The sequence below is a fragment of the Bombus affinis genome, chromosome 10 (assembly GCF_024516045.1).
Source record: "Bombus affinis isolate iyBomAffi1 chromosome 10, iyBomAffi1.2, whole genome shotgun sequence".
NCBI lineage: Eukaryota > Metazoa > Arthropoda > Insecta > Hymenoptera > Apidae > Bombus > Bombus affinis.
Window position 1 is genome coordinate 6,332,868 of NC_066353.1, and position 27,502 is coordinate 6,360,369.

The window sequence follows — 27,502 nt, forward strand, 5'->3', positions numbered from 1 at the left end:
ATTTCAATGTCCCTATGTGCCAAACCGTTGGTTTGTGACACACCTTTAAGCGTCCCTCGCTCGCTGCGCTCGCTCGAAAACTATAGCCTGACCTAAAACCAAGCATTCTTGCGTTCGTTATTCGATAAGGAGGCGACTAATTTCAAATTTGGGATCGTGTCGGATCGGTTGTGAGGTTGGACTAGATTTTTACGAGCGAGCGGAGCGAGCGAGCAACGATTACAATTTCCACGCTATACATATACCTTATATTACCTTGCATATATTTCCCGTTATTACCTAATTTTGTGTGCGATTTCGGACCTCACGTTGCACTGTACTATGTGGAAATATTACTATTTATGTAAAACTATTGATAAACTGTAAACTTTTGTCAGTACGCAGTTCGATAAAGACTTGCGGCTCCTCGGGCTGGTGCGAATATTTCAATGTCCCTATGTGCCAAACCGTTGGTTTATGACACACCTTTAAGCGTCCCTCGCTCGCTGCGCTCGCTCGAAAACTATAGCCTGACCTAAAACCAAGCATTCTTGCGTTCGTTATTCGATAAGGAGGCGACTAATTTCAAATTTGGGATCGTGTCGGATCGGTTGTGAGGTTGGACTAGATTTTTACGAGCGAGCGGAGCGAGCGAGCAACGATTACAATTTCCACGCTATACATATACCTTATATTACCTTGCATATATTTCCCGTTATTACCTAATTTTGTGTGCGATTTCGGACCTCACGTTGCACTGTACTATGTGGAAATATTACTATTTATGTAAAACTATTGATAAACTGTAAACTTTTGTCAGTACGCAATTCAATAAAGACTTGCGGCTCCTCGGGCTGGTGCGAATATTTCAATGTCCCTATGTGCCAAACCGTTGGTTTGTGACACACCTTTAAGCGTCCCTCGCTCGCTGCGCTCGCTCGAAAACTATAGCCTGACCTAAAACCAAGCATTCTTGCGTTCGTTATTCGATAAGGAGGCGACTAATTTCAAATTTGGGATCGTGTCGGATCGGTTGTGAGGTTGGACTAGATTTTTACGAGCGAGCGGAGCGAGCGAGCAACGATTACAATTTCCACGCTATACATATACCTTATATTACCTTGCATATATTTCCCGTTATTACCTAATTTTGTGTGCGATTTCGGACCTCACGTTGCACTGTACTATGTGGAAATATTAATATTTATGTAAAACTATTGATAAACTGTAAACTTTTGTCAGTACGCAATTCGATAAAGACTTGCGGCTCCTCGGGCTGGTGCGAATATTTCAATGTCCCTATGTGCCAAACCGTTGGTTTGTGACACACCTTTAAGCGTCCCTCGCTCGCTGCGCTCGCTCGAAAACTATAGCCTGACCTAAAACCAAGCATTCTTGCGTTCGTTATTCGATAAGGAGGCGACTAATTTCAAATTTGGGATCGTGTCGGATCGGTTGTGAGGTTGGACTAGATTTTTACGAGCGAGCGGAGCGAGCGAGCAACGATTACAATTTCCACGCTATACATATACCTTATATTACCTTGCATATATTTCCCGTTATTACCTAATCTTGTGTGCGATTTCGGACCTCACGTTGCACTGTACTATGTGGAAATATTACTATTTATGTAAAACTATTGATAAACTGTAAACTTTTGTCAGTACGCAATTCGATAAAGACTTGCGGCTCCTCGGGCTGGTGCGAATATTTCAATGTCCCTATGTGCCAAACCGTTGGTTTGTGACACACCTTTAAGCGTCCCTCGCTCGCTGCGCTCGCTCGAAAACTATAGCCTGACCTAAAACCAAGCATTCTTGCGTTCGTTATTCGATAAGGAGGCGACTAATTTCAAATTTGGGATCGTGTCGGATCGGTTGTGAGGTTGGACTAGATTTTTACGAGCGAGCGGAGCGAGCGAGCAACGATTACAATTTCCACGCTATACATATACCTTATATTACCTTGCATATATTTCCCGTTATTACCTAATTTTGTGTGCGATTTCGGACCTCACGTTGCACTGTACTATGTGGAAATATTACTATTTATGTAAAACTATTGATAAACTGTAAACTTTTGTCAGTACGCAATTCGATAAAGACTTGCGGCTCCTCGGGCTGGTGCGAATATTTCAATGTCCCTATGTGCCAAACCGTTGGTTTGTGACACACCTTTAAGCGTCCCTCGCTCGCTGCGCTCGCTCGAAAACTATAGCCTGACCTAAAACCAAGCATTCTTGCGTTCGTTATTCGATAAGGAGGCGACTAATTTCAAATTTGGGATCGTGTCGGATCGGTTGTGAGGTTGGACTAGATTTTTACGAGCGAGCGGAGCGAGCGAGCAACGATTACAATTTCCACGCTATACATATACCTTATATTACCTTGCATATATTTCCCGTTATTACCTAATTTTGTGTGCGATTTCGGACCTCACGTTGCACTGTACTATGTGGAAATATTACTATTTATGTAAAACTATTGATAAACTGTAAACTTTTGTCAGTACGCAATTCGATAAAGACTTGCGGCTCCTCGGGCTGGTGCGAATATATCAATGTCCCTATGTGCCAAACCGTTGGTTTGTGACACACCTTTAAGCGTCCCTCGCTCGCTGCGCTCGCTCGAAAACTATAGCCTGACCTAAAACCAAGCATTCTTGCGTTCGTTATTCGATAAGGAGGCGACTAATTTCAAATTTGGGATCGTGTCGGATCGGTTGTGAGGTTGGACTAGATTTTTACGAGCGAGCGGAGCGAGCGAGCAACGATTACAATTTCCACGCTATACATATACCTTATATTACCTTGCATATATTTCCCGTTATTACCTAATTTTGTCTGCGATTTCGGACCTCACGTTGCACTGTACTATGTGGAAATATTACTATTTATGTAAAACTATTGATAAACTGTAAACTTTTGTCAGTACGCAATTCAATAAAGACTTGCGGCTCCTCGGGCTGGTGCGAATATTTCAATGTCCCTATGTGCCAAACCGTTGGTTTGTGACACACCTTTAAGCGTCCCTCGCTCGCTGCGCTCGCTCGAAAACTATAGCCTGACCTAAAACCAAGCATTCTTGCGTTCGTTATTCGATAAGGAGGCGACTAATTTCAAATTTGGGATCGTGTCGGATCGGTTGTGAGGTTGGACTAGATTTCTACGAGCGAGCGGAGCGAGCGAGCAACGATTACAATTTCCACGCTATACATATACCTTATATTACCTTGCATATATTTCCCGTTATTACCTAATTTTGTGTGCGATTTCGGACCTCACGTTGCACTGTACTATGTGGAAATATTACTATTTATGTAAAACTATTGATAAACTGTAAACTTTTGTCAGTACGCAGTTCGATAAAGACTTGCGGCTCCTCGGGCTGGTGCGAATATTTCAATGTCCCTATGTGCCAAACCGTTGGTTTGTGACACACCTTTAAGCGTCCCTCGCTCGCTGCGCTCGCTCGAAAACTATAGCCTGACCTAAAACCAAGCATTCTTGCGTTCGTTATTCGATAAGGAGGCGACTAATTTCAAATTTGGGATCGTGTCGGATCGGTTGTGAGGTTGGACTAGATTTTTACGAGCGAGCGGAGCGAGCGAGCAACGATTACAATTTCCACGCTATACATATACCTTATATTACCTTGCATATATTTCCCGTTATTACCTAATTTTGTGTGCGATTTCGGACCTCACGTTGCACTGTACTATGTGGAAATATTACTATTTATGTAAAACTATTGATAAACTGTAAACTTTTGTCAGTACGCAATTCAATAAAGACTTGCGGCTCCTCGCGCTGGTGCGAATATTTCAATGTCCCTATGTGCCAAACCGTTGGTTTGTGACACACCTTTAAGCGTCCCTCGCTCGCTGCGCTCGCTCGAAAACTATAGCCTGACCTAAAACCAAGCATTCTTGCGTTCGCTATTCGATAAGGAGGCGACTAATTTCAAATTTGGGATCGTGTCGGATCGGTTGTGAGGTTGGACTAGATTTTTACGAGCGAGCGGAGCGAGCGAGCAACGATTACAATTTCCACGCTATACATATACCTTATATTACCTTGCATATATTTCCCGTTATTACCTAATCTTGTGTGCGATTTCGGACCTCACGTTGCACTGTACTATGTGGAAATATTACTATTTATGTAAAACTATTGATAAACTGTAAACTTTTGTCAGTACGCAGTTCGATAAAGACTTGCGGCTCCTCGGGCTGGTGCGAATATTTCAATGTCCCTATGTGCCAAACCGTTGGTTTGTGACACAACATTACGCGTCCCTCGCTCGCTACGCTCGCTCGAAAACTATAGCCTAACCTAAAACGATCCCTCTTGCGTTCGTTATTCGATAAGGAGGCGACTTATTTCGAATTTGCTCACGTGTCGGATCGGTTGCGAGGTTGCACTAGATTTTTACGAGCGAGCGGTGCGAGCGAGCAACGCTTACAATTTCCAAGCTATACATATGCGATATATTACCTTGCATATATTTCCCGTTATTACCTAATTTTGTGTGCGATTTCGGACCTCACGTTGCACTGTACTATGTGGAAATATTACTATTTATGTAAAACTATTGATAAACTGTAAACTTTTGTCAGTACGCAATTCGATAAAGACTTGCGGCTCCTCGGGCTGGTGCGAATATTTCAATGTCCCTATGTGCCAAACCGTTGGTTTGTGACACATCTTTAAGCGTCCCTCGCTCGCTGCGCTCGCTCGAAAACTATAGCCTGACCTAAAACCAAGCATTCTTGCGTTCGTTATTCGATAAGGAGGCGACTAATTTCAAATTTGGGATCGTGTCGGATCGGTTGTGAGGTTGGACTAGATTTTTACGAGCGAGCGGAGCGAGCGAGCAACGATTACAATTTCCACGCTATACATATACCTTATATTACCTTGCATATATTTCCCATTATTACCTAATTTTGTGTGTGATTTCGGACCTCACGTTGCACTGTACTATGTGGAAATATTACTATTTATGTAAAACTATTGATAAACTGTAAACTTTTGTCAGTACGCAATTCGATAAAGACTTGCGGCTCCTCGGGCTGGTGCGAATATTTCAATGTCCCTATGTGCCAAACCGTTGGTTTGTGACACACCTTTAAGCGTCCCTCGCTCGCTGCGCTCGCTCGAAAACTATAGCCTGACCTAAAACCAAGCATTCTTGCGTTCGTTATTCGATAAGGAGGCGACTAATTTCAAATTTGGGATCGTGACGGATCGGTTGTGAGGTTGGACTAGATTTTTACGAGCGAGCGGAGCGAGCGAGCAACGATTACAATTTCCACGCTATACATATACCTTATATTACCTTGCATATATTTCCCGTTATTACCTAATTTTGTGTGCGATTTCGGACCTCACGTTGCACTGTACTATGTGGAAATATTACTATTTATGTAAAACTATTGATAAACTGTAAACTTTTGTCAGTACGCAATTCGATAAAGACTTGCGGCTCCTCGGGCTGGTGCGAATATTTCAATGTCCCTATGTGCCAAACCGTTGGTTTGTGACACACCTTTAAGCGTCCCTCGCTCGCTGCGCTCGCTCGAAAACTATAGCCTGACCTAAAACCAAGCATTCTTGCGTTCGTTATTCGATAAGGAGGCGACTAATTTCAAATTTGGGATCGTGTCGGATCGGTTGTGAGGTTGGACTAGATTTTTACGAGCGAGCGGAGCGAGCGAGCAACGATTACAATTTCCACGCTATACATATACCTTATATTACCTTGCATATATTTCCCGTTATTACCTAATTTTGTGTGCGATTTCGGACCTCACGTTGCACTGTACTATGTGGAAATATTACTATTTATGTAAAACTATTGATAAACTGTAAACTTTTGTCAGTACGCAATTCGATAAAGACTTGCGGCTCCTCGGGCTGGTGCGAATATTTCAATGTCCCTATGTGCCAAACCGTTGGTTTGTGACACACCTTTAAGCGTCCCTCGCTCGCTGCGCTCGCTCGAAAACTATAGCCTGACCTAAAACCAAGCATTCTTGCGTTCGTTATTCGATAAGGAGGCGACTAATTTCAAATTTGGGATCGTGTCGGATCGGTTGTGAGGTTGGACTAGATTTTTACGAGCGAGCGGAGCGAGCGAGCAACGATTACAATTTCCACGCTATACATATACCTTATATTACCTTGCATATATTTCCCGTTATTACCTAATTTTGTGTGCGATTTCGGACCTCACGTTGCACTGTACTATGTGGAAATATTACTATTTATGTAAAACTATTGATAAACTGTAAACTTTTGTCAGTACGCAATTCGATAAAGACTTGCGGCTCCTCGGGCTGGTGCGAATATTTCAATGTCCCTATGTGCCAAACCGTTGGTTTGTGACACACCTTTAAGCGTCCCTCGCTCGCTGCGCTCGCTCGAAAACTATAGCCTGACCTAAAACCAAGCATTCTTGCGTTCGTTATTCGATAAGGAGGCGACTAATTTCAAATTTGGGATCGTGTCGGATCGGTTGTGAGGTTGGACTAGATTTTTACGAGCGAGCGGAGCGAGCGAGCAACGATTACAATTTCCACGCTATACATATACCTTATATTACCTTGCATATATTTCCCGTTATTACCTAATTTTGTGTGCGATTTCGGACCTCACGTTGCACTGTACTATGTGGAAATATTACTATTTATGTAAAACTATTGATAAACTGTAAACTTTTGTCAGTACGCAATTCGATAAAGACTTGCGGCTCCTCGGGCTGGTGCGAATATTTCAATGTCCCTATGTGCCAAACCGTTGGTTTGTGACACACCTTTAAGCGTCCCTCGCTCGCTGCGCTCGCTCGAAAACTATAGCCTGACCTAAAACCAAGCATTCTTGCGTTCGTTATTCGATAAGGAGGCGACTAATTTCAAATTTGGGATCGTGTCGGATCGGTTGTGAGGTTGGACTAGATTTTTACGAGCGAGCGGAGCGAGCGAGCAACGATTACAATTTCCACGCTATACATATACCTTATATTACCTTGCATATATTTCCCGTTATTACCTAATTTTGTGTGCGATTTCGGACCTCACGTTGCACTGTACTATGTGGAAATATTACTATTTATGTAAAACTATTGATAAACTGTAAACTTTTGTCAGTACGCAATTCGATAAAGACTTGCGGCTCCTCGGGCTGGTGCGAATATTTCAATGTCCCTATGTGCCAAACCGTTGGTTTGTGACACACCTTTAAGCGTCCCTCGCTCGCTGCGCTCGCTCGAAAACTATAGCCTGACCTAAAACCAAGCATTCTTGCGTTCGTTATTCGATAAGGAGGCGACTAATTTCAAATTTGGGATCGTGTCGGATCGGTTGTGAGGTTGGACTAGATTTTTACGAGCGAGCGGAGCGAGCGAGCAACGATTACAATTTCCACGCTATACATATACCTTATATTACCTTGCATATATTTCCCGTTATTACCTAATTTTGTGTGCGATTTCGGACCTCACGTTGCACTGTACTATGTGGAAATATTACTATTTATGTAAAACTATTGATAAACTGTAAACTTTTGTCAGTACGCAATTCGATAAAGACTTGCGGCTCCTCGGGCTGGTGCGAATATTTCAATGTCCCTATGTGCCAAACCGTTGGTTTGTGACACACCTTTAAGCGTCCCTCGCTCGCTGCGCTCGCTCGAAAACTATAGCCTGACCTAAAACCAAGCATTCTTGCGTTCGTTATTCGATAAGGAGGCGACTAATTTCAAATTTGGGATCGTGTCGGATCGGTTGTGAGGTTGGACTAGATTTTTACGAGCGAGCGGAGCGAGCGAGCAACGATTACAATTTCCACGCTATACATATACCTTATATTACCTTGCATATATTTCCCGTTATTACCTAATTTTGTGTGCGATTTCGGACCTCACGTTGCACTGTACTATGTGGAAATATTACTATTTATGTAAAACTATTGATAAACTGTAAACTTTTGTCAGTACGCAATTCGATAAAGACTTGCGGCTCCTCGGGCTGGTGCGAATATTTCAATGTCCCTATGTGCCAAACCGTTGGTTTGTGACACACCTTTAAGCGTCCCTCGCTCGCTGCGCTCGCTCGAAAACTATAGCCTGACCTAAAACCAAGCATTCTTGCGTTCGTTATTCGATAAGGAGGCGACTAATTTCAAATTTGGGATCGTGTCGGATCGGTTGTGAGGTTGGACTAGATTTTTACGAGCGAGCGGAGCGAGCGAGCAACGATTACAATTTCCACGCTATACATATACCTTATATTACCTTGCATATATTTCCCGTTATTACCTAATTTTGTGTGCGATTTCGGACCTCACGTTGCACTGTACTATGTGGAAATATTACTATTTATGTAAAACTATTGATAAACTGTAAACTTTTGTCAGTACGCAATTCGATAAAGACTTGCGGCTCCTCGGGCTGGTGCGAATATTTCAATGTCCCTATGTGCCAAACCGTTGGTTTGTGACACACCTTTAAGCGTCCCTCGCTCGCTGCGCTCGCTCGAAAACTATAGCCTGACCTAAAACCAAGCATTCTTGCGTTCGTTATTCGATAAGGAGGCGACTAATTTCAAATTTGGGATCGTGTCGGATCGGTTGTGAGGTTGAACTAGATTTTTACGAGCGAGCGGAGCGAGCGAGCAACGATTACAATTTCCACGCTATACATATACCTTATATTACCTTGCATATATTTCCCGTTATTACCTAATTTTGTGTGCGATTTCGGACCTCACGTTGCACTGTACTATGTGGAAATATTACTATTTATGTAAAACTATTGATAAACTGTAAACTTTTGTCAGTACGCAATTCGATAAAGACTTGCGGCTCCTCGGGCTGGTGCGAATATTTCAATGTCCCTATGTGCCAAACCGTTGGTTTGTGACACACCTTTAAGCGTCCCTCGCTCGCTGCGCTCGCTCGAAAACTATAGCCTGACCTAAAACCAAGCATTCTTGCGTTCGTTATTCGATAAGGAGGCGACTAATTTCAAATTTGGGATCGTGTCGGATCGGTTGTGAGGTTGGACTAGATTTTTACGAGCGAGCGGAGCGAGCGAGCAACGATTACAATTTCCACGCTATACATATACCTTATATTACCTTGCATATATTTCCCGTTATTACCTAATTTTGTGTGCGATTTCGGACCTCACGTTGCACTGTACTATGTGGGAATATTACTATTTATGTAAAACTATTGATAAACTGTAAACTTTTGTCAGTACGCAATTCGATAAAGACTTGCGGCTCCTCGGGCTGGTGCGAATATTTCAATGTCCCTATGTGCCAAACCGTTGGTTTGTGACACACCTTTAAGCGTCCCTCGCTCGCTGCGCTCGCTCGAAAACTATAGCCTGACCTAAAACCAAGCATTCTTGCGTTCGTTATTCGATAAGGAGGCGACTAATTTCAAATTTGGGATCGTGTCGGATCGGTTGTGAGGTTGGACTAGATTTTTAGGAGCGAGCGGAGCGAGCGAGCAAAGATTACAATTTCCACGCTATACATATACCTTATATTACCTTGCATATATTTCCCGTTATTACCTAATTTTGTGTGCGATTTCGGACCTCACGTTGCACTGTACTATATGGAAATATTACTATTTATGTAAAACTATTGATAAACTGTAAACTTTTGTCAGTACGCAATTCGATAAAGACTTGCGGCTCCTCGGGCTGGTGCGAATATTTCAATGTCCCTATGTGCCAAACCGTTGGTTTGTGACACACCTTTAAGCGTCCCTCGCTCGCTGCGCTCGCTCGAAAACTATAGCCTGACCTAAAACCAAGCATTCTTGCGTTCGTTATTCGATAAGGAGGCGACTAATTTCAAATTTGGGATCGTGTCGGATCGGTTGTGAGGTTGGACTAGATTTTTACGAGCGAGCGGAGCGAGCGAGCAACGATTACAATTTCCACGCTATACATATACCTTATATTACCTTGCATATATTTCCCGTTATTACCTAATTTTGTGTGCGATTTCGGACCTCACGTTGCACTGTACTATGTGGAAATATTACTATTTATGTAAAACTATTGATAAACTGTAAACTTTTGTCAGTACGCAATTCGATAAAGACTTGCGGCTCCTCGGGCTGGTGCGAATATTTCAATGTCCCCTATGTGCCAAACCGTTGGTTTGTGACACACCTTTAAGCGTCCCTCGCTCGCTGCGCTCGCTCGAAAACTATAGCCTGACCTAAAACCAAGCAATCTTGCGTTCGTTATTCGATAAGGAGGCGACTAATTTCAAATTTGGGATCGTGTCGGATCGGTTGTGAGGTTGGACTAGATTTTTACGAGCGAGCGGAGCGAGCGAGCAACGATTACAATTTCCACGCTATACATATACCTTATATTACCTTGCATATATTTCCCGTTATTACCTAATTTTGTGTGCGATTTCGGACCTCACGTTGCACTGTACTATGTGGAAATATTACTATTTATGTAAAACTATTGATAAACTGTAAACTTTTGTCAGTACGCAATTCGATAAAGACTTGCGGCTCCTCGGGCTGGTGCGAATATTTAAATGTCCCTATGTGCCAAACCGTTGGTTTGTGACACACCTTTAAGCGTCCCTCGCTCGCTGCGCTCGCTCGAAAACTATAGCCTGACCTAAAACCAAGCATTCTTGCGTTCGTTATTCGATAAGGAGGCGACTAATTTCAAATTTGGGATCGTGTCGGATCGGTTGTGAGGTTGGACTAGATTTTTACGAGCGAGCGGAGCGAGCGAGCAACGATTACAATTTCCACGCTATACATATACCTTATATTACCTTGCATATATTTCCCGTTATTACCTAATTTTGTGTGCGATTTCGGACCTCACGTTGCACTGTACTATGTGGAAATATTACTATTTATGTAAAACTATTGATAAACTGTAAACTTTTGTCAGTACGCAATTCGATAAAGACTTGCGGCTCCTCGGGCTGGTGCGAATATTTCAATGTCCCTATGTGCCAAACCGTTGGTTTGTGACACACCTTTAAGCGTCCCTCGCTCGCTGCGCTCGCTCGAAAACTATAGCCTGACCTAAAACCAAGCATTCTTGCGTTCGTTATTCGATAAGGAGGCGACTAATTTCAAATTTGGGATCGTGTCGGATCGGTTGTGAGGTTGGACTAGATTTTTACGAGCGAGCGGAGCGAGCGAGCAACGATTACAATTTCCACGCTATACATATACCTTATATTACCTTGCATATATTTCCCGTTATTACCTAATTTTGTGTGCGATTTCGGACCTCACGTTGCACTGTACTATGTGGAAATATTACTATTTATGTAAAACTATTGATAAACTGTAAACTTTTGTCAGTACGCAATTCGATAAAGACTTGCGGCTCCTCGGGCTGGTGCGAATATTTCAATGTCCCTATGTGCCAAACCGTTGGTTTGTGACACACCTTTAAGCGTCCCTCGCTCGCTGCGCTCGCTCGAAAACTATAGCCTGACCTAAAACCAAGCATTCTTGCGTTCGTTATTCGATAAGGAGGCGACTAATTTCAAATTTGGGATCGTGTCGGATCGGTTGTGAGGTTGGACTAGATTTTTACGAGCGAGCGGAGCGAGCGAGCAACGATTACAATTTCCACGCTATACATATACCTTATATTACCTTGCATATATTTCCCGTTATTACCTAATTTTGTGTGCGATTTCGGACCTCACGTTGCACTGTACTATGTGGAAATATTACTATTTATGTAAAACTATTGATAAACTGTAAACTTTTGTCAGTACGCAATTCGATAAAGACTTGCGGCTCCTCGGGCTGGTGCGAATATTTCAATGTCCCTATGTGCCAAACCGTTGGTTTGTGACACACCTTTAAGCGTCCCCTCGCTCGCTGCGCTCGCTCGAAAACTATAGCCTGACCTAAAACCAAGCATTCTTGCGTTCGTTATTCGATAAGGAGGCGACTAATTTCAAATTTGGGATCGTGTCGGATCGGTTGTGAGGTTGGACTAGATTTTTACGAGCGAGCGGAGCGAGCGAGCAACGATTACAATTTCCACGCTATACATATACCTTATATTACCTTGCATATATTTCCCGTTATTACCTAATTTTGTGTGCGATTTCGGACCTCACGTTGCACTGTACTATGTGGAAATATTACTATTTATGTAAAACTATTGATAAACTGTAAACTTTTGTCAGTACGCAATTCGATAAAGACTTGCGGCTCCTCGGGCTGGTGCGAATATTTCAATGTCCCTATGTGCCAAACCGTTGGTTTGTGACACACCTTTAAGCGTCCCTCGCTCGCTGCGCTCGCTCGAAAACTATAGCCTGACCTAAAACCAAGCATTCTTGCGTTCGTTATTCGATAAGGAGGCGACTAATTTCAAATTTGGGATCGTGTCGGATCGGTTGTGAGGTTGGACTAGATTTTTACGAGCGAGCAGAGCGAGCGAGCAACGATTACAATTTCCACGCTATACATATACCTTATATTACCTTGCATATATTTCCCGTTATTACCTAATTTTGTGTGCGATTTCGGACCTCACGTTGCACTGTACTATGTGGAAATATTACTATTTATGTAAAACTATTGATAAACTGTAAACTTTTGTCAGTACGCAATTCGATAAAGACTTGCGGCTCCTCGGGCTGGTGCGAATATTTCAATGTCCCTATGTGCCAAACCGTTGGTTTGTGACACACCTTTAAGCGTCCCTCGCTCGCTGCGCTCGCTCGAAAACTATAGCCTGACCTAAAACCAAGCATTCTTGCGTTCGTTATTCGATAAGGAGGCGACTAATTTCAAATTTGGGATCGTGTCGGATCGGTTGTGAGGTTGGACTAAATTTTTACGAGCGAGCGGAGCGAGCGAGCAACGATTACAATTTCCACGCTATACATATACCTTATATTACCTTGCATATATTTCCCGTTATTACCTAATTTTGTGTGCGATTTCGGACCTCACGTTGCACTGTACTATGTGGAAATATTACTATTTATGTAAAACTATTGATAAACTGTAAACTTTTGTCAGTACGCAGTTCGATAAAGACTTGCGGCTCCTCGGGCTGGTGCGAATATTTCAATGTCCCTATGTGCCAAACCGTTGGTTTGTGACACACCTTTAAGCGTCCCTCGCTCGCTGCGCTCGCTCGAAAACTATAGCCTGACCTAAAACCAAGCATTCTTGCGTTCGTTATTCGATAAGGAGGCGACTAATTTCAAATTTGGGATCGTGTCGGATCGGTTGTGAGGTTGGACTAGATTTTTACGAGCGAGCGGAGCGAGCGAGCAACGATTACAATTTCCACGCTATACATATACCTTATATTACCTTGCATATATTTCCCGTTATTACCTAATTTTGTGTGCGATTTCGGACCTCACGTTGCACTGTACTATGTGGAAATATTACTATTTATGTAAAACTATTGATAAACTGTAAACTTTTGTCAGTACGCAATTCGATAAAGACTTGCGGCTCCTCGGGCTGGTGCGAATATTTCAATGTCCCTATGTGCCAAACCGTTGGTTTGTGACACACCTTTAAGCGTCCCTCGCTCGCTGCGCTCGCTCGAAAACTATAGCCTGACCTAAAACCAAGCATTCTTGCGTTCGTTATTCGATAAGGAGGCGACTAATTTCAAATTTGGGATCGTGTCGGATCGGTTGTGAGGTTGGACTAGATTTTTACGAGCGAGCGGAGCGAGCGAGCAACGATTACAATTTCCACGCTATACATATACCTTATATTACCTTGCATATATTTCCCGTTATTACCTAATTTTGTGTGCGATTTCGGACCTCACGTTGCACTGTACTATGTGGAAATATTACTATTTATGTAAAACTATTGATAAACTGTAAACTTTTGTCAGTACGCAATTCGATAAAGACTTGCGGCTCCTCGGGCTGGTGCGAATATTTCAATGTCCCTATGTGCCAAACCGTTGGTTTGTGACACACCTTTAAGCGTCCCTCGCTCGCTGCGCTCGCTCGAAAACTATATCCTGACCTAAAACCAAGCATTCTTGCGTTCGTTATTCGATAAGGAGGCGACTAATTTCAAATTTGGGATCGTGTCGGATCGGTTGTGAGGTTGGACTAGATTTTTACGAGCGAGCGGAGCGAGCGAGCAACGATTACAATTTCCACGCTATACATATACCTTATATTACCTTGCATATATTTCCCGTTATTACCTAATTTTGTGTGCGATTTCGGACCTCACGTTGCACTGTACTATGTGGAAATATTACTATTTATGTAAAACTATTGATAAACTGTAAACTTTTGTCAGTACGCAATTCGATAAAGACTTGCGGCTCCTCGGGCTGGTGCGAATATTTCAATGTCCCTATGTGCCAAACCGTTGGTTTGTGACACACCTTTAAGCGTCCCTCGCTCGCTGCGCTCGCTCGAAAACTATAGCCTGACCTAAAACCAAGCATTCTTGCGTTCGTTATTCGATAAGGAGGCGACTAATTTCAAATTTGGGATCGTGTCGGATCGGTTGTGAGGTTGGACTAGATTTTTACGAGCGAGCGGAGCGAGCGAGCAACGATTACAATTTCCACGCTATACATATACCTTATATTACCTTGCATATATTTCCCGTTATTACCTAATTTTGTGTGCGATTCGGACCTCACGTTGCACTGTACTATGTGGAAATATTACTATTTATGTAAAACTATTGATAAACTGTAAACTTTTGTCAGTACGCAATTCGATAAAGACTTGCGGCTCCTCGGGCTGGTGCGAATATTTCAATGTCCCTATGTGCCAAACCGTTGGTTTGTGACACACCTTTAAGCGTCCCTCGCTCGCTGCGCTCGCTCGAAAACTATAGCCTGACCTAAAACCAAGCATTCTTGCGTTCGTTATTCGATAAGGAGGCGACTAATTTCAAATTTGGGATCGTGTCGGATCGGTTGTGAGGTTGGACTAGATTTTTACGAGCGAGCGGAGCGAGCGAGCAACGATTACAATTTCCACGCTATACATATACCTTATATTACCTTGCATATATTTCCCGTTATTACCTAATTTTGTGTGCGATTTCGGACCTCACGTTGCACTGTACTATGTGGAAATATTACTATTTATGTAAAACTATTGATAAACTGTAAACTTTTGTCAGTACGCAATTCGATAAAGACTTGCGGCTCCTCGGGCTGGTGCGAATATTTCAATGTCCCTATGTGCCAAACCGTTGGTTTGTGACACACCTTTAAGCGTCCCTCGCTCGCTGCGCTCGCTCGAAAACTATAGCCTGACCTAAAACCAAGCATTCTTGCGTTCGTTATTCGATAAGGAGGCGACTAATTTCAAATTTGGGATCGTGTCGGATCGGTTGTGAGGTTGGACTAGATTTTTACGAGCGAGCGGAGCGAGCGAGCAACGATTACAATTTCCACGCTATACATATACCTTATATTACCTTGCATATATTTCCCGTTATTACCTAATTTTGTGTGCGATTTCGGACCTCACGTTGCACTGTACTATGTGGAAATATTACTATTTATGTAAAACTATTGATAAACTGTAAACTTTTGTCAGTACGCAATTCGATAAAGACTTGCGGCTCCTCGGGCTGGTGCGAATATTTCAATGTCCCTATGTGCCAAACCGTTGGTTTGTGACACACCTTTAAGCGTCCCTCGCTCGCTGCGCTCGCTCGAAAACTATATCCTGACCTAAAACCAAGCATTCTTGCGTTCGTTATTCGATAAGGAGGCGACTAATTTCAAATTTGGGATCGTGTCGGATCGGTTGTGAGGTTGGACTAGATTTTTACGAGCGAGCGGAGCGAGCGAGCAACGATTACAATTTCCACGCTATACATATACCTTATATTACCTTGCATATATTTCCCGTTATTACCTAATTTTGTGTGCGATTTCGGACCTCACGTTGCACTGTACTATGTGGAAATATTACTATTTATGTAAAACTATTGATAAACTGTAAAACTTTTGTCAGTACGCAATTCGATAAAGACTTGCGGCTCCTCGGGCTGGTGCGAATATTTCAATGTCCCTATGTGCCAAACCGTTGGTTTGTGACACACCTTTAAGCGTCCCTCGCTCGCTGCGCTCGCTCGAAAACTATAGCCTGACCTAAAACCAAGCATTCTTGCGTTCGTTATTCGATAAGGAGGCGACTAATTTCAAATTTGGGATCGTGTCGGATCGGTTGTGAGGTTGGACTAGATTTTTACGAGCGAGCGGAGCGAGCGAGCAACGATTACAATTTCCACGCTATACATATACCTTATATTACCTTGCATATATTTCCCGTTATTACCTAATTTTGTGTGCGATTTCGGACCTCACGTTGCACTGTACTATGTGGAAATATTACTATTTATGTAAAACTATTGATAAACTGTAAACTTTTGTCAGTACGCAATTCGATAAAGACTTGCGGCTCCTCGGGCTGGTGCGAATATTTCAATGTCCCTATGTGCCAAACCGTTGGTTTGTGACACACCTTTAAGCGTCCCTCGCTCGCTGCGCTCGCTCGAAAACTATAGCCTGACCTAAAACCAAGCATTCTTGCGTTCGTTATTCGATAAGGAGGCGACTAATTTCAAATTTGGGATCGTGTCGGATCGGTTGTGAGGTTGGACTAGATTTTTACGAGCGAGCGGAGCGAGCGAGCAACGATTACAATTTCCACGCTATACATATACCTTATATTACCTTGCATATATTTCCCGTTATTACCTAATTTTGTGTGCGATTTCGGACCTCACGTTGCACTGTACTATGTGGAAATATTACTATTTATGTAAAACTATTGATAAACTGTAAACTTTTGTCAGTACGCAATTCGATAAAGACTTGCGGCTCCTCGGGCTGGTGCGAATATTTCAATGTCCCTATGTGCCAAACCGTTGGTTTGTGACACACCTTTAAGCGTCCCTCGCTCGCTGCGCTCGCTCGAAAACTATAGCCTGACCTAAAACCAAGCATTCTTGCGTTCGTTATTCGATAAGGAGGCGACTAATTTCAAATTTGGGATCGTGTCGGATCGGTTGTGAGGTTGGACTAGATTTTTACGAGCGAGCGGAGCGAGCGAGCAACGATTACAATTTCCACGCTATACATATACCTTATATTACCTTGCATATATTTCCCGTTATTACCTAATTTTGTGTGCGATTTCGGACCTCACGTTGCACTGTACTATGTGGAAATATTACTATTTATGTAAAACTATTGATAAACTGTAAACTTTTGTCAGTACGCAATTCGATAAAGACTTGCGGCTCCTCGGGCTGGTGCGAATATTTCAATGTCCCTATGTGCCAAACCGTTGGTTTGTGACACACCTTTAAGCGTCCCTCGCTCGCTGCGCTCGCTCGAAAACTATATCCTGACCTAAAACCAAGCATTCTTGCGTTCGTTATTCGATAAGGAGGCGACTAATTTCAAATTTGGGATCGTGTCGGATCGGTTGTGAGGTTGGACTAGATTTTTACGAGCGAGCGGAGCGAGCGAGCAACGATTACAATTTCCACGCTATACATATACCTTATATTACCTTGCATATATTTCCCGTTATTACCTAATTTTGTGTGCGATTTCGGACCTCACGTTGCACTGTACTATGTGGAAATATTACTATTTATGTAAAACTATTGATAAACTGTAAACTTTTGTCAGTACGCAATTCGATAAAGACTTGCGGCTCCTCGGGCTGGTGCGAATATTTCAATGTCCCTATGTGCCAAACCGTTGGTTTGTGACACACCTTTAAGCGTCCCTCGCTCGCTGCGCTCGCTCGAAAACTATAGCCTGACCTAAAACCAAGCATTCTTGCGTTCGTTATTCGATAAGGAGGCGACTAATTTCAAATTTGGGATCGTGTCGGATCGGTTGTGAGGTTGGACTAGATTTTTACGAGCGAGCGGAGCGAGCGAGCAACGATTACAATTTCCACGCTATACATATACCTTATATTACCTTGCATATATTTCCCGTTATTACCTAATTTTGTGTGCGATTTCGGACCTCACGTTGCACTGTACTATGTGGAAATATTACTATTTATGTAAAACTATTGATAAACTGTAAACTTTTGTCAGTACGCAATTCGATAAAGACTTGCGGCTCCTCGGGCTGGTGCGAATATTTCAATGTCCCTATGTGCCAAACCGTTGGTTTGTGACACACCTTTAAGCGTCCCTCGCTCGCTGCGCTCGCTCGAAAACTATAGCCTGACCTAAAACCAAGCATTCTTGCGTTCGTTATTCGATAAGGAGGCGACTAATTTCAAATTTGGGATCGTGTCGGATCGGTTGTGAGGTTGGACTAGATTTTTACGAGCGAGCGGAGCGAGCGAGCAACGATTACAATTTCCACGCTATACATATACCTTATATTACCTTGCATATATTTCCCGTTATTACCTAATTTTGTGTGCGATTTCGGACCTCACGTTGCACTGTACTATGTGGAAATATTACTATTTATGTAAAACTATTGATAAACTGTAAACTTTTGTCAGTACGCAATTCGATAAAGACTTGCGGCTCCTCGGGCTGGTGCGAATATTTCAATGTCCCTATGTGCCAAACCGTTGGTTTGTGACACACCTTTAAGCGTCCCTCGCTCGCTGCGCTCGCTCGAAAACTATAGCCTGACCTAAAACCAAGCATTCTTGCGTTCGTTATTCGATAAGGAGGCGACTAATTTCAAATTTGGGATCGTGTCGGATCGGTTGTGAGGTTGGACTAGATTTTTACGAGCGAGCGGAGCGAGCGAGCAACGATTACAATTTCCACGCTATACATATACCTTATATTACCTTGCATATATTTCCCGTTATTACCTAATTTTGTGTGCGATTTCGGACCTCACGTTGCACTGTACTATGTGGAAATATTACTATTTATGTAAAACTATTGATAAACTGTAAACTTTTGTCAGTACGCAATTCGATAAAGACTTGCGGCTCCTCGGGCTGGTGCGAATATTTCAATGTCCCTATGTGCCAAACCGTTGGTTTGTGACACACCTTTAAGCGTCCCTCGCTCGCTGCGCTCGCTCGAAAACTATAGCCTGACCTAAAACCAAGCATTCTTGCGTTCGTTATTCGATAAGGAGGCGACTAATTTCAAATTTGGGATCGTGTCGGATCGGTTGTGAGGTTGGACTAGATTTTTACGAGCGAGCGGAGCGAGCGAGCAACGATTACAATTTCCACGCTATACATATACCTTATATTACCTTGCATATATTTCCCGTTATTACCTAATTTTGTGTGCGATTTCGGACCTCACGTTGCACTGTACTATGTGGAAATATTACTATTTATGTAAAACTATTGATAAACTGTAAACTTTTGTCAGTACGCAATTCGATAAAGACTTGCGGCTCCTCGGGCTGGTGCGAATATTTCAATGTCCCTATGTGCCAAACCGTTGGTTTGTGACACACCTTTAAGCGTCCCTCGCTCGCTGCGCTCGCTCGAAAACTATAGCCTGACCTAAAACCAAGCATTCTTGCGTTCGTTATTCGATAAGGAGGCGACTAATTTCAAATTTGGGATCGTGTCGGATCGGTTGTGAGGTTGGACTAGATTTTTACGAGCGAGCGGAGCGAGCGAGCAACGATTACAATTTCCACGCTATACATATACCTTATATTACCTTGCATATATTTCCCGTTATTACCTAATTTTGTCTGCGATTTCGGACCTCACGTTGCACTGTACTATGTGGAAATATTACTATTTATGTAAAACTATTGATAAACTGTAAACTTTTGTCAGTACGCAGTTCGATAAAGACTTCCGGCTCCTCGGGCTGTTGCGAATATTTCAATGACCCTATGTGCCAAACCGTTGGTTTGTGACACACTTTTACGCGTCTCTCGCTCGCTGCGCTCGCTCGAAAACTATAGCCTAACCTAAAACCAATCCCTCTTGCGTTCGTTATTCGATAAGGAGGCGACTTATTTCAAATTTGCGATCGTGTCGGATCGGTTGTGAGGTTGGACTAGATTTTTACGAGCGAGCGGTACGAGCGAACAGCGATTATAATTTCCACTCTATACATATACCTTATATTGCCTTGCATGTATTTCCTGTTATTGCCTAATTTTGTGAGCGATTTCGGTCCTCACGTTGCACTGTACTATGTGGAAATATTACTATTTATGTAAAACTATTGATAAACTGTAAACTTTTGTCAGTACGCAGTTCGATAAAGACTTCCGGCTCCTCGGGCTGTTGCGAATATTTCAATGACCCTATGTGCCAAACCGTTGGTTTGTGACACACCTTTACGCGCCCGTCGCTCGCTACGCTCGCTCGAAAACTATAGCCTAACCTAAAACCATCCCTCTTGCGTTCGTTATTCGATAAGGAGGCGACTTATTTCGAATTTGCTCACGTGTCGGATCGGTTGCGAGGCTGCACTAGATTTTTACGAGCGAGCGGTGCGAGCGAGCAACGCTTACAATTTCCAAGCTATACATATGCGATATATTACCTTGCATATATTTCCCGTTATTACCTAATTTTGTGTGCGATTTCGGACCTCACGTTGCACTGTACTATGTGGAAATATTACTATTTATGTAAAACTATTGATAAACTGTAGACTTTTGTCAGTACGCAATTCGATAAAGACTTGCGGCTCCTCGGGCGAGTGCGAATATTTCAATGTCCCTATGTGCCAAACCGTTGGTTTGTGACACACCTTTAATCGTCCCTCGCTCGCTGCGCTCGCTCGAAAACTATAGCCTGACCTAAAACCAAGCATTCTTGCGTTCGTTATTCGATAAGGAGGCGACTTACTTCAAATTTGCTAACGTGTCGGATCGGTTGTGAGGTTGGACTAGATTTTTACGAGCGAGCGGAGCGAGCGAGCCACGATTACAATTTCCACGCTATACATATACCTTATATTGCCTTGCATGTATTTCCTGTTATTGCCTAATTTTGTCAGCGATTTCGGACCACACGTTGCACTGTACTATGTGGAAATATTACTATTTATTTTAAACTATTGATAAACTGTAATCTTTTGTCAGTTCGCAGTTCGATAAAGACTTCCGGCTCTTCGGGCTGGTGCTAATATTTCAATGTCCCTATGTGCCAATCCGTTGGATTGTGACACACCTTTACGCGTCCCTCGCTCGCTGCGCTCGCTCGAAAACTATAGCCTAACCTAAAACCATCCCTCTTGCGTTCGTTATTCGATAAGGAGGCGACTTATTTCAAATTTGCTAACGTGTCGGATCGGTTGTGAGGTTGGACTAGATTTTTACGAGCGAGCGGAGCGAGCGAGCCACGATTACAATTTCCACGCTATACATATACCTTATATTACCTTGCATATATTTCCCGTTATTACCTAATTTTGTCTGCGATTTCGGACCTCACGTTGCACTGTACTATGTGGAAATATTACTATTTATGTAAAACTATTGATAAACTGTAAACTTTTGTCAGTACGCAATTCGATAAAGACTTGCGGCTCCTCGGGCTGGTGCGAATATTTCAATGTCCCTATGTGCCAAACCGTTGGTTTGTGACACACCTTTAAGCGTCCCTCGCTCGCTGCGCTCGCTCGAAAACTATAGCCTGACCTAAAACCAAGCATTCTTGCGTTCGTTATTCGATAAGGAGGCGACTAATTTCAAATTTGGGATCGTGTCGGATCGGTTGTGAGGTTGGACTAGATTTTTACGAGCGAGCGGAGCGAGCGAGCAACGATTACAATTTCCACGCTATACATATACCTTATATTACCTTGCATATATTTCCCGTTATTACCTAATTTTGTGTGCAATTTCGGACCTCACGTTGCACTGTACTATGTGGAAATATTACTATTTATGTAAAACTATTGATAAACTGTAAACTTTTGTCAGTACGCAGTTCGATAAAGACTTGCGGCTCCTCGGGCTGGTGCGAATATTTCAATGTCCCTATGTGCCAAACCGTTGGTTTGTGACACAACATTACGCGTCCCTCGCTCGCTACGCTCGCTCGAAAACTATAGCCTAACCTAAAACCATCCCTCTTGCGTTCGTTATTCGATAAGAAGGCGACTTATTTCGAATTTGCTCACGTGTCGGATCGGTTGCGAGGTTGCACTAGATTTTTACGAGCGAGCGGTGCGAGCGAGCAACGCTTACAATTTCCAAGCTATACATATGCGATATATTACCTTGCATATATTTCCCGTTATTACCTAATTTTGTGTGCGATTTCGGACCTCACGTTGCACTGTACTATGTGGAAATATTACTATTTATGTAAAACTATTGATAAACTGTAAACTTTTGTCAGTACGCAATTCGATAAAGACTTGCGGCTCCTCGGGCTGGTGCGAATATTTCAATGTCCCTATGTGCCAAACCGTTGGTTTGTGACACACCTTTAAGCGTCCCTCGCTCGCTGCGCTCGCTCGAAAACTATATCCTGACCTAAAACCAAGCATTCTTGCGTTCGTTATTCGATAAGGAGGCGACTAATTTCAAATTTGGGATCGTGTCGGATCGGTTGTGAGGTTGGACTAGATTTTTACGAGCGAGCGGAGCGAGCGAGCAACGATTACAATTTCCACGCTATACATATACCTTATATTACCTTGCATATATTTCCCGTTATTACCTAATTTTGTGTGCGATTTCGGACCTCACGTTGCACTGTACTATGTGGAAATATTACTATTTATGTAAAACTATTGATAAACTGTAAACTTTTGTCAGTACGCAATTCGATAAAGACTTGCGGCTCCTCGGGCTGGTGCGAATATTTCAATGTCCCTATGTGCCAAACCGTTGGTTTGTGACACACCTTTAAGCGTCCCTCGCTCGCTGCGCTCGCTCGAAAACTATAGCCTGACCTAAAACCAAGCATTCTTGCGTTCGTTATTCGATAAGGAGGCGACTAATTTCAAATTTGGGATCGTGTCGGATCGGTTGTGAGGTTGGACTAGATTTTTACGAGCGAGCGGAGCGAGCGAGCAACGATTACAATTTCCACGCTATACATATACCTTATATTACCTTGCATATATTTCCCGTTATTACCTAATTTTGTGTGCGATTTCGGACCTCACGTTGCACTGTACTATGTGGAAATATTACTATTTATGTAAAACTATTGATAAACTGTAAACTTTTGTCAGTACGCAATTCGATAAAGACTTGCGGCTCCTCGGGCTGGTGCGAATATTTCAATGTCCCTATGTGCCAAACCGTTGGTTTGTGACACACCTTTAAGCGTCCCTCGCTCGCTGCGCTCGCTCGAAAACTATAGCCTGACCTAAAACCAAGCATTCTTGCGTTCGTTATTCGATAAGGAGGCGACTAATTTCAAATTTGGGATCGTGTCGGATCGGTTGCGAGGCTGCACTAGATTTTTACGAGCGAGCGGTGCGAGCGAGCAACGCTTACAATTTCCAAGCTATACATATGCGATATATTACCTTGCATATATTTCCCGTTATTACCTAATTTTGTCTGCGATTTCGGACCTCACGTTGCACTGTACTATGTGGAAATATAACTATTTATGTAAAACTATTGATAAACTGTAGGCTTTTGTCAGTACGCAATTCGATAAAGACTTGCGGCTCCTCGGGCGAGTGCGAATATTTCAATGTCCCTATGTGCCAAACCGTTGGTTTGTGACACACCTTTAATCGTCCCTCGCTCGCTGCGCTCGCTCGAAAACTATAGCCTGACCTAAAACCAAGCATTCTTGCGTTCGTTATTCGATAAGGAGGCGACTTACTTCAAATTTGCTAACGTGTCGGATCGGTTGTGAGGTTGGACTAGATTTTTACGAGCGAGCGGAGCGAGCGAGCCACGATTACAATTTCCACGCTATACATATACCTTATATTGCCTTGCATGTATTTCCTGTTATTGCCTAATTTTGTCAGCGATTTCGGACCACACGTTGCACTGTACTATGTGGAAATATTACTATTTATTTTAAACTATTGATAAACTGTAATCTTTTGTCAGTTCGCAGTTCGATAAAGACTTCCGGCTCTTCGGGCTGGTGCTAATATTTCAATGTCCCTATGTGCCAATCCGTGGGATTGTGACACACCTTTACGCGTCCCTCGTTCGCTGCGCTCGCTCGAAAACTATAGCCTAACCTAAAACCATCCCTCTTGCGTTCGTTATTCGATAAGGAGGCGACTTATTTCAAATTTGCTAACGTGTCGGATCGGTTGTGAGGTTGGACTAGATTTTTACGAGCGAGCGGAGCGAGCGAGCCACGATTACAATTTCCACGCTATACATATACCTTATATTACCTTGCATATATTTCCCGTTATTACCTAATTTTGTCTGCGATTTCGGACCTCACGTTGCACTGTACTAAGTGGAAATATTACTATTTATGTAAAACAATCGATAAACTGTAAACTTTTGTCAGTACGCAATTCGATAAAGACTTGCGGCTCCTCGGGCTGGTGCGAATATTTCAATGTCCCTATGTGCCAAACCGTTGGTTTGTGACACACCTTTAAGCGTCCCTCGCTCGCTGCGCTCGCTCGAAAACTATAGCCTGACCTAAAACCAAGCATTCTTGCGTTCGTTATTCGATAAGGAGGCGACTAATTTCAAATTTGGGATCGTGTCGGATCGGTTGTGAGGTTGGACTAGATTTTTACGAGCGAGCGGAGCGAGCGAGCAACGATTACAATTTCCACGCTATACATATACCTTATATTACCTTGCATATATTTCCCGTTATTACCTAATTTTGTCTGCGATTTCGGACCTCACGTTGCACTGTACTATGTGGAAATATTACTATTTATGTAAAACTATTGATAAACTGTAAACTTTTGTCAGTACGCAGTTCGATAAAGACTTCCGGCTCCTCGGGCTGTTGCGAATATTTCAATGACCCTATGTGCCAAACCGTTGGTTTGTGTCACACCTTTACGCGCCCCTCGCTCGCTACGCTCGCTCGAAAACTATAGCCTAACCTAAAACCATCCCTCTTGCGTTCGTTATTCGATAAGGAGGCGACTTATTTCGAATTTGCTCACGTGTCGGATCGGTTGCGAGGCTGCACTAGATTTTTACGAGCGAGCGGTGCGAGCGAGCAACGCTTACAATTTCCAAGCTATACATATGCGATATATTACCTTGCATATATTTCCCGTTATTACCTAATTTTGTCTGCGATTTCGGACCTCACGTTGCACTGTACTATGTGGAAATATTACTATTTATGTAAAACTATTGATAAACTGTAGACTTTTGTCAGTACGCAATTCGATAAAGACTTGCGGCTCCTCGGGCGAGTGCGAATATTTCAATGTCCCTATGTGCCAAACCGTTGGTTTGTGACACACCTTTAATCGTCCCTCGCTCGCTGCGCTCGCTCGAAAACTATAGCCTGACCTAAAACCAAGCATTCTTGCGTTCGTTATTCGATAAGGAGGCGACTTACTTCAAATTTGCTAACGTGTCGGATCGGTTGTGAGGTTGGACTAGATTTTTACGAGCGAGCGGAGCGAGCGAGCCACGATTACAATTTCCACGCTATACATATACCTTATATTACCTTGCATATATTTCCCGTTATTACCTAATTTTGTCTGCGATTTCGGACCTCACGTTGCACTGTACTAAGTGGAAATATTACTATTTATGTAAAACTATCGATAAACTGTAAACTTTTGTCAGTACGCAATTCGATAAAGACTTGCGGCTCCTCGGGCTGGTGCGAATATTTCAATGTCCCTATGTGCCAAACCGTTGGTTTGTGACACACCTTTAAGCGTCCCTCGCTCGCTGCGCTCGCTCGAAAACTATAGCCTGACCTAAAACCAAGCATTCTTGCGTTCGTTATTCGATAAGGAGGCGACTAATTTCAAATTTGGGATCGTGTCGGATCGGTTGTGAGGTTGGACTAGATATTTACGAGCGAGCGGAGCGAGCGAGCAACGATTACAATTTCCACGCTATACATATACCTTATATTACCTTGCATATATTTCCCGTTATTACCTAATTTTGTCTGCGATTTCGGACCTCACGTTGCACTGTACTATGTGGAAATATTACTATTTATGTAAAACTATTGATAAACTGTAAACTTTTGTCAGTACGCAGTTCGATAAAGACTTCCGGCTCCTCGGGCTGTTGCGAAGATTTCAATGACCCTATGTGCCAAACCGTTGGTTTGTGTCACACCTTTACGCGCCCCTCGCTCGCTACGCTCGCTCGAAAACTATAGCCTAACCTAAAACCATCCCTCTTGCGTTCGTTATTCGATAAGGAGGCGACTTATTTCGAATTTGCTCACGTGTCGGATCGGTTGCGAGGCTGCACTAGATTTTTACGAGCGAGCGGTGCGAGCGAGCAACGCTTACAATTTCCAAGCTATACATATGCGATATATTACCTTGCATATATTTCCCGTTATTACCTAATTTTGTCTGCGATTTCGGACCTCACGTTGCACTGTACTATGTGGAAATATTACTATTTATGTAAAACTATTGATAAACTGTAGACTTTTGTCAGTACGCAATTCGATAAAGACTTGCGGCTCCTCGGGCGAGTGCGAATATTTCAATGTCCCTATGTGCCAAACCGTTGGTTTGTGACACACCTTTAATCGTCCCTCGCTCGCTGCGCTCGCTCGAAAACTATAGCCTGACCTAAAACCAAGCATTCTTGCGTTCGTTATTCGATAAGGAGGCGACTCACTTCAAATTTGCTAACGTGTCGGATCGGTTGTGAGGTTGGACTAGATTTTTACGAGCGAGCGGAGCGAGCGAGCCACGATTACAATTTCCACGCTATACATATACCTTATATTACCTTGCATATATTTCCCGTTATTACCTAATTTTGTCTGCGATTTCGGACCTCACGTTGCACTGTACTATGTGGAAATATTACTATTTATGTAAAACTATTGATAAACTGTAAACTTTTGTCAGTACGCAGTTCGATAAAGACTTCCGGCTCCTCGGGCTGTTGCGAATATTTCAATGACCCTATGTGCCAAACCGTTGGTTTGTGACACACTTTTACGCGTCCCTCGCTCGCTGCGCTCGCTCGAAAACTATAGCCTAACCTAAAACCAATCCCTCTTGCGTTCGTTATTCGATAAGGAGGCGACTTATTTCAAATTTGCGATCGTGTCGGATCGGTTGTGAGGTTGGACTAGATTTTTACGAGCGAGCGGTACGAGCGAACAGCGATTATAATTTCCACTCTATACATATACCTTATATTGCCTTGCATGTATTTCCTGTTATTGCCTAATTTTGTGAGCGATTTCGGTCCTCACGTTGCACTGTACTATGTGGAAATATTACTATTTATGTAAAACTATTGATAAACTGTAAACTTTTGTCAGTACGCAGTTCGATAAAGACTTCCGGCTCCTCGGGCTGTTGCGAATATTTCAATGACCCTATGTGCCAAACCGTTGGTTTGTGTCACACCCTTACGCGCCCCTCGCTCGCTACGCTCGCTCGA

At 43.0% G+C, this 27,502-nt stretch overlaps 1 long non-coding RNA gene across 1 annotated transcript in view; it reads right to left on the reverse strand.

The window, feature by feature from the left end:
* The window catches only part of LOC126921576 (uncharacterized), a 37,963-nt gene extending 10,763 nt beyond the window's left edge, over positions 1-27,200 (reverse strand). Inside the window, exon 1 of the long non-coding RNA XR_007712408.1 lies at positions 27,047-27,200. This is a non-coding gene — a long non-coding RNA (uncharacterized LOC126921576). The remainder of the gene's footprint in view (positions 1-27,046) is intronic.
* Between the last annotated feature and the right edge of the window lie 302 nt (positions 27,201-27,502).